Genomic DNA, 9,428 nt, shown 5'->3' with positions numbered 1-9,428 from the left:
TTAATAGTTGTCAGCGAGAGCTGCTGTCATCATCAAGGAGTAAAATATTGCTGAAGGTATATTAAAATGAACAGACTCCTTTCTCTTCCCCCAAAATCCATTCAGCTAATTTCACTAGGGTGAGCGTGGTCTGCTGAGCTCCAGGGTGTATCTGAAACAAAGGACACAGTGAGTGCTTTCAGTGTGCTCCCAAATTAAGACAAAACCCACACTCATGCCTGGCTTTTGGCTTAATGGCTTAAAATAATCATAATTCCACATTTAGAAGTAAAGGTGGAATTTAAAAAAAATCATTCTGTTTTTGTGGTAACTCCCTGGAGGGGCAGCATTTCCAACACCAAAAATGTTCTATTGAAGGAAATGAGGGTTTGCCCCTCCCAGCCACACACTGACGTCGTCATGGGATGAAATGCTTCTCTCTTCTCGTCTTCTTCCACTTGCTCTTCTTATTCGTGTACCAATTGGCTCTCTATTATTACAAATGACTGATAAATATAAACTTGGAAATCTTTGTTTTATCTTTTTATAGGCAGTTTAGTTTTGCTTTTGTTACTTATATATATTTTTTAAATAGTGAAACAAAACAGTAATTAAGAGCTTATCAAAAAAGTTTGCCTCTATTTGAAGTATGAGTTCAGAAGTCTTCACATTGTGTCTGGAAGAAACATTCTATACTGCGTGCCCATGACTTCAGATTGTGCAACACAAATGGCTTGTGGGGCTGTAGTGGTCTGCCCTGCCTGTATAATTTAGAAATTTGCTTATTTGAGCAATGCACTTTCTCAGTTTTCTCCACTATCCTATGAGGCATAATTGTGCATGTTATTGTCAACCAGTGATGTTAAAAGTGTCACGAATTATGCTTTATTTGACAAGAGAGCCACGATTGATGGTTTGTGCAGTTTCTATGGAGACCGGGTTACTATGACCCTCTTTTTCATGCACAGGCCCACTTGCACTTGTGACTTCTGAGGGCAGCTGTGTTGAACTGATTGGATCCATAGCTCAGTTATGACAAATTCAAAGAGAGCTCTTCAATCCTAGTCCCAAATAAAGAACTCTCCTCGGGGTTGGCGAAGGAGTCCAGGATTTTTTGCTGTGACTAAAGAGCACCCAGTTCCATTTTTCTGGTAGGATGAGCTTTTCACTAAAGACTGACTGCAGATCAATTGCATATAGTGTCACATTTCTAGAGGATGATGCCCATGCCACACCCAGAAAGAGAGTTTCCTATCTGTGTCCCAAAGCATATTGGTCCTGAGAGTTGTTCAAAACAAACTACAAAAGACTGGAGAAAGAACATGCTGATGTACCACCCTCTCTGGAGATGTCCTATGTAAACATGTTTCTCACTGTCTTCCTAATGAATGTCTTAAAGACAGACATTTGAGTAGTCAAGACAATTTCTTAGTCACCAGTAGTTTGTCTTTTACATGGGGCATGTTGTGAGCTGTCTTAGTTACTGTTACTGTTGCTGTGATGAAACACCGTGAACAAAAGCAACTTGGGGAGGAAAGGGCGTCTCTCAGGCTTCCATATGACAGCTCGCCATCAACAATGAGGGCGGAAACTCAAGGAGGGTGGGAACCTGGAGGCAGGAGCAGATGCAGAGACCATGGAGGAGTGCTGGCTTGCTCTCCATGACTTGCTCAGTTTGCTTTGTTATAGACTCCAGGACTACCAACCCAGCTATTATGTCACCCACAATGAGTGGTGACATCAATCACTAATTAAGAAAAATGCCCCCACAGGCCTGCCTACAGACCAATCTTATGGAGGCATATCCTCGTTTGAAGATTCCTCCTTTCTGATGACTAACTTGTGCCAAGTTGACATAAAACTAGTCATCACAAGAGCTAAACAGCAGGAAAGGCTTTAAAAAATTCATATGGGCTGCATGGTCATCTGTTTCCTCTTGGATGATTCAGCTGGAAATGGGCATATTTTATAGGATAATTTGAAAATTTTAAAGATTTTCTGTAGATTTAGATTTCACCTAAGGTAAAATCAGAGTTTTTGATCTAGGAAGCTTTCCTCACCTGTCCTTCTGTTGCCCCATGGGCTTCATTGGCCTCTGTGGCCCCTGTGCTCTCATCCATTCCACTCTGCTCCCTGTCGCAGGAGCATAGGGCCTTTATGCTTAGTGTTTCTGCTTTACTTTTCTAGACCTAGGATATTCTCCTCCCTTCTCAGTCTGTTTGACTTCTCCTCACTTGAGTCAGCTTACCTGGATCTTACTCATTGATGTCTCCCTGGAATCCTCGATCACTGCTGCCACGCCCCCAGCCTCCATCAATTGCCTACTTACTTTCTTGTTGTCTTTGCAGAACTCATCCAAATAAAGAGGTTTATTTGCTTGTTTGCTCACATGTTGGTCTCCATTTCTGGATAACCACTCCAGCCCCTCTAGAGCCAAGAATCTGTATATAGTAACCACTAGCCACATGTGGCTGTTTAAGTTTTAGCTAAAACTTAAATGAGATATAATTGTAAATATCTTGCTAAGTTTCTCTCATTAGCTCAGATATGGAACATTTATGATATAATAGAGACAAAATGAAATCTTGACATTTTATGGACTTCTAGGGCCTAGACTAGTAAGTTGCCTATCACAGGTCCATTTGTTCAGTGGATGAATGGATTGGTAGACAGACTAATTTTTAAAAGTAGTTACTGAAAATCATGATAGTTCAACTAATATAATACTATAGTTTCTATTTAACCTTATACAATATGCTGAATAATTTCAGTAGGATAAGAACTGAATTGTATGTCATTATCATGTCTTTAATATATTGCATTTTTCAGAGATTCATTTTCATATCAACTTCAATAGAAACACAAAAGTATAAGGAGCTCTCCAGGGTCAGTGATATCAGAAAGGACAGGCACTGAGATTCCAAAATAGTTCAAATCCATACTGATTCCCTACTCTCTTCTGCATGCTTTTTATCTCAGCTGCCAAAACTCCCATTTTTTTGCTTGTGCTAGATGGAAGAAGACAACAGACATCTCAGAATTGTTTTAAGGATCAGGTATCATGTGGACCCTTGGTTTGTGGTAGGTCTGTACTCAATGATAGCTCCCATTATAATACAACTGGTAAGTTAATGGTGTGATAACACTACAGACACAAGATCCTGGGATGCCATGTACAGGTTGTATGCATATACTTTACTCATGTCTTTTGGAATACTTTAAACCCTCTCAGGCTTACTACCATATCCAACACATTGCAAATGCCATGTAAGTAAATGCTGTGCTGTTTGCTTAGGAGGAAATAATGACAAGGAAAAAGTCTCTGTTGTTCAGCACTGAGTTTGTTTTTTCAAGTGCTTTTCCTCTTCATTTGGTTGACTTCATGGGCACAGAGCCATGGAGGACAGACTGTACTCTAAGGGATATTATGTGAGTTTTCTGCAAGACACCTTGCACAAGAGTATAGAGCAGGCTAAAGTTCCTGAAGGGAAAGGCTTAACCTCTGTTGTTATAGGAGTCCACTTGTTTTTTCCCAGCTGCTTAGCCCCAAAATAATCACACAGAACTTATGTTATTTAAAACACTACTTGGTCTGTTAGCTCTAGCTTCTTATTGGCTAACTCTTATATCTTAATTTAACCCATTTCCAGTAATCTGTGTATCACCACGGCTATGGGTTACCAGGTAAAGTTCCAGTGTCTGTCTCCACCTTCTTTCTCCCAGCATTCAGTTTAGTTTTCCCCACCTAGCTCTACTCCTTTGCCTTATCACAGGCCAAGACAGTTCTTTATTAACCAGTGGTATTTACAGCATACAGAGGGGAATCCCACATCACCTCCCTTTTTCTGTTTAAATAAAAAGGAAGGTTTTAACTTTAACATAGTAAAATTACATATAACAAGTATGAAACAAGAATTATAGTTATAATATTTATATCTACTTTATTCTTTATCATAACTAAGGAAAGCTATAACTATGTATTCTTCAACTCCATCAAAGACTCCAGAGGGATATAATATTACCTAAGTAAACAAGAAGTGCATTGTAAGCCACTTCCAAAACTATGTGATTAACAGAGATATCTTGCTGCATGGACAGCCAAGTTCTTTTGTACCATTGGGGCATCAATCTTCAGCCCACAGGCCCATAGTGTCCAGTGAACTTTTCCATGAAATAGGAAATTTCAAAGACAGTTCTGCCTATATTGGCAGTTTGTCAATCACTTTTTTCTATGCCCTGCAGAATTTCTGGCAGACTCTTTCATAAAGCAGGAACTGCAAAAGACCATCTCACCTTTAGGCAAGTTCAACAGTCATTTCTCTGTTGGCCCTGCATGTCCTGTTCACATAGCATACCATCAAGCAGTCCAGGCAAGAGCAGTTTCTTGCCCAAATGGCTAACAAACTCTATAAGGAGCCTCTTTGATGCCCATCTTCCTCTTGAAGTAGTTGGTGCTGCCAGGAGCAGATGTATCTTATTGTCCTGAAAAGTCCTAAGTTCGTAAACATTTTAAATGCCATATTCCATAGTCTTTGAAAAATTCGAAGAATGCCTGTCCATCTGAAATACATCTCTGTACATCTAGAAAATATAACTAACATGACTATAAGCTTGAATATTATAGATGATTATCTATTAAACTGTATTTCTTAGTTACATATTACATTTTTAAATGAACTACACAATCACAATACCTTAATCAAAAGCAGAAATATACATATAAAATTGACCTAAAACTTGTATCAATAGAACAATATCCATACCAATGCAAATCTCTATAGCATATCCCCCTTTAAATGTAAAGAAACATTTATAAACAATATTTGGGAATTTGGATGTAGTTCTCTCCAAACTGCTTCCTGCTTTTTGTTGGGCAAATTAATTTTTGGTGGTGCTGATGTTGACCTTTCAGGGGGTCTTGGTTCATCAAACCACATTAGTTTGGAAGGATTGTACAGGTTCTCATCCTCTGTGGAAACAAAAGAAGAACCTCTTTTCCAAAGCAACATATTCTTAGACCCAAATTTTGAAGACAAAAATACCTTTAAAGTATTTATGTCGGTTACTTAGCTCCTTCACAGTCAAAAAATAAAATAAAACACAATAATATATATAATCCAGATGATCTATGTATATTCCATCTTTACATGATTTGTTTGTTTTTATTTTATTACTTTTTAATATTTATTTTATTATCTTTACTCCTTTAATTTATGATTGTCTATCCTCTTTCTCTTTAAATGCTTTGTTTCATTTTTTAAACCATTTATTTCTTTTTATAGCTCTTATACTCTTTTTCTTCTCTCTCCCAAGCCTATGCACATTTTTTTTTTTTTTGGTTTTTCAAGACAGGGTTTCTTTGTGTAGCTTTGGTGCTGTCCTGGAACTAGCTCTGGTAGACCAGGCTGGTGTCAAACTCACAGAAATCTGTCTGCCTCTGCCTCCCACATGCTGGGATTAAAGGCATGCACCACCACTGCCTGGCCTATGTACATTTTTTAAACATACTGTGTTTTGTTTAGAGGTCTTTTATGTCTAAATCTGTCCTTATTGCATATCCGTAATCCTTTTCTGACCAGAATGGCTTCTGAGATGGTAAATACTTCTTAAAAAGCTAAGTGGCAGTGTGACAAGTACTAAGGCTGCTTTGCCTTTCAGCTTTGCTCAGTTGAGCATGGCAGAGGCGAGTTCATTGCCTCTCCAAGCCCCAGTTCCAAGTATGCAATGGGGTCTATGTCAAGCCATTAAGCAGTTATAACAGTCTGCTCTCAAACCCTATTTAAATGCTCGGCTCCTGAAAAAGCCAGAATTCATGCTGGTAGTATGGCCCAGGAAGTTGCCTTTTCAAAACCATGCAGCTTTTTTTTTTTTCTACCGTTGAATCAGGAAAACCTTTCTTAAAGGAGCCGCAGCATGCCACCATCAAGCAAAGCTCATCTGAAACAAAATGTGGCTAAACTTTGTTTTTATATGTGTGTCTAGAGTTCTTTCCAAGGTTTTTTTTCAGGTTTTATGTGAATATAGTCGACCACATTGGAGCGCTAATTTATAGTAGGAGTTCGCTTGTTTCCAGCTGCTCATCCTCAAAATCCACAGAAAATAATACACAGAAACTGTATTATTTAAAACACTGCTTGACCCAGTATGATAGGATGATTCATTTTTTTCTAATGCTTTGACATCATTTTTTTTTTTTTTTAAAGAAAAGCCTTGGAAAGAGGGAGCCTCAAGCTGACTGCTTCTGACACGCACTTCTCAGAGCAAGCTTTGTGAGCTAGCTTTCCACTCGAATGACAGTTTCCATTTGCTTCACACGTGTGTCTGCAACTACAGTCACCACTTTATTGCTGCTCTCTCTTCTCTACTAGCTCACATGATTATACATATCAAAATAAGCAACACTGATCTAAATGGAACATAGCATTGCCTGGAGACACTGAATAAAACTGAACTAGTCAGTAAACAAAATGAAAGGCTAGGCTGGAGATCTCAGCTAGTTTCTGGAACTCTAGCTCATTCTCCCCCAAAGCTCCACCTCTCAGCTTATGTGGTTACAAAATAAGATCTCACATTCCAACTCTAGGGCTTCAAGTTATACTTCTGTGGGGGATTTTTGGGATGTTGCTGGGTCGAGACCCTCGGTTAAATCAGGTGGAATAGCTTTTGTCACTTGCATGGTCCTTGAAAGAATGTGGTTTTGCAGGTGTGCAAAGTTTATCTGTAAGAAAAATCCTCAGAGGTAGGGTTGCTAGATCAAAGGAGGTAGGCTTTTATTCCTTCAATGATAACTGTCTCCAGACTTTCATATCTGCATTCATTTGCACCATCAACAATATCCCACAGGCTCATGAAGAAAATATTTTTGCTTTTCTGTATTTTGGGGAAATCTGAGATGTTGATGGTATCCTTTTGAACTGAGATATTTTGTTAGAATTTTACATTTCACTTACATTAAGTGAGGTTCTATTTTAAATCTAGTATATACTCATTTTCTATTTACTTTTTTCAAATTATCATTATTACTTTCAGTTTTTTTGTTATTTTTAGAGTGTTTTGACTTGTTGGGACAATTAACCACTTGATTGACATGCAATCATTTTTCTACTTTATTGCTTTTGCTTACCAGTTTTGTTTCTATTCCTAAGTTTAAAACACTATCTTTTCTATAAGTTTACTTAAATTTTCTATTGTAGTCTTTGAATTTTGTTCTTTTAAAAGAATTGTATTTTGGAGCTAGAGAGATGGCTCAGTGGTTAAGAGCATTGCCTCCTCTTCTAAAGGCCCTGAGTTCAATTTCCAGCAACTACATGGTGGCTCACAACCATCTGTAATGAGGTCTGGTGCCCTCTTCTGGCCTACAGACATACACACAGACAGAATATTGTATACATAATAAATAAATAAATAAATATTAAAAATTGTATTTTTAGTATTTTTCATCTGTGTATATGTGTGTAAGTATGTGCAGGTACTCATGCAGGCTAACAGTGTCAGATTCCCTTGGAACTGAGTGACAGGCAGTTGCAAGCTGCCAGACATGAGTGCTGGAAATTGAACTCAGATTCTCCAGAAAAGCAGCCATCTCTCCAGCATTGAATTTTATTCTTAGTTACAAAGGCCTTTTACACACCACAGTTTAAAATTTGGCTTTTTTAAAAAAAATCTTTTAATCCTTTAATGTATAGTGTGAAGAAATAATCTTTTTAAAGATGGGCATTACTACTGCTTTGGCACGCATACCCCAGCCCTCTTTACCTGCACACTAACTTGAGGTCCTACTTGATCAATTCTTGGACTACAGGCATCTAGAAAGACTTTCTCTGTAACTGGATACTGTTCTTTCATTCCCAGATGCCCAGACCAAAACCATCACGCAAAAACTATACTAATTAAAACACTGTTTGGCCAATGGCTCAAGCATATTCTTAGCTAACTCTTATATCTTAAATTAATCCATTTCTATTAATCTATGTATCACCATGAGGTTGTGGCCTACTGGTAAGTTTCCAGCATCTTTCTTTTTTGGCAGTTACATGGCATCTGGACTCTGCTTTCTTTCTGCCAGCATTCAGTTTAGTTTTCTCATCCTAACTCTATTCTGCCCTGCTATAGGTCAAAGCAGCTTCTTTATTAACCAATGGTAATAGAACATGGGCATAGTAAACAGAGGGGAACCCCACATCATTTCACTTTTATCAGTTGGTGTAAACATTTGAAATTTAACCAGTTAGTACTTTTTGCCCTCTCTCTAGCTATCTGTGCTCTACTTTTCTTCCACATCAAATTATCCAAACTGCAGAATATTCCAGGCACCTTAAGATTGGTATAAATTCTTTACTCTGTCTTGACCTGCTCTGATTTGCAAATCTTGATTTGTCTGCAAGGCCCACAGAAACCATAACAATTCCAAAGAGCAGAGGACAGCATTATCTAACTGAAGGTGGTATGAGGGAGAGACCCATGAATAGGGAGATAATGCATGTATGGGGAAGGATTCTATGTGTGGAAAATAATACATGTCTAGGGGAATGATACTGCAGGGGAGAGATGGTACATGTGTGGGGAGATGATACATCTATGGGAAAGTATACACATGTGGGGAGATAATGCTACATATATGGAGAGAGGATACATATGTAGGGAGATGATACATGTGTAGTAGACAACACAACACATGAGAGAAATGATGTTATTTACATATGTAAAGACAGTGATAAGAATGATTTTTTAAGCTTTTGAAAATGTTTATCATATATTAATTTAAAAGATATCTATAGAGGCCTGGAGGGATGGCTTTGTAGTTAAGAGTGTTGTTGCACTTTCAGAGGACCCATGTCCAGTTTTCAGCATCTACTTGGCATCTCACAACCTTCTATAACTCAAGTTAATACCCTCTTCTTACTTTTGTGGGCACCAGGAACACACACTACACAGACATATATGTAGACAACACACTCATATACATAAAAATAGAATAAACAAATAAAAATAATATACAGAGTTTTTCTTCAAGATTGTATTTTATTGAGTAAATCTCAGTTGTAATACTTATTAAAGAACAATTTTGTGCCGAAGGAACAGCAATAGAATAATTATCCTTATTGGCCAATGAAGTTAACAATGTAACAATGTAATAAATAAAAGACCATTAGGATTTTTTCAAATTAATGATATATCATCTCTACTGTGCAAAATCCCTCACCACTACTCCATCCTCTGAAACAATTATCGACTTCTTCTGTCCTTTTCTCATAGCACTTTATATAAACTTCCATTTTAGAATTTTGTTCTAAATTACAGCACTGTCACTTGCCTGTCATTCCACTGAACTCTCGGGTCCTTGTTCATCTTGGAAGCTCAAACAATAGGTAAGAATTATTGACTCTTAATAAGCAAACAACAAATGTCGGTGGAAGAGAGGAAGGCAGAAAAAGAAGGGGGAGATAAGT

The sequence above is a fragment of the Arvicola amphibius genome, chromosome 7 (genome assembly GCF_903992535.2).
Source record: "Arvicola amphibius chromosome 7, mArvAmp1.2, whole genome shotgun sequence".
Lineage (NCBI taxonomy): Eukaryota > Metazoa > Chordata > Mammalia > Rodentia > Cricetidae > Arvicola > Arvicola amphibius.
Note: the sequence above shows the minus strand (reverse complement) of the source record.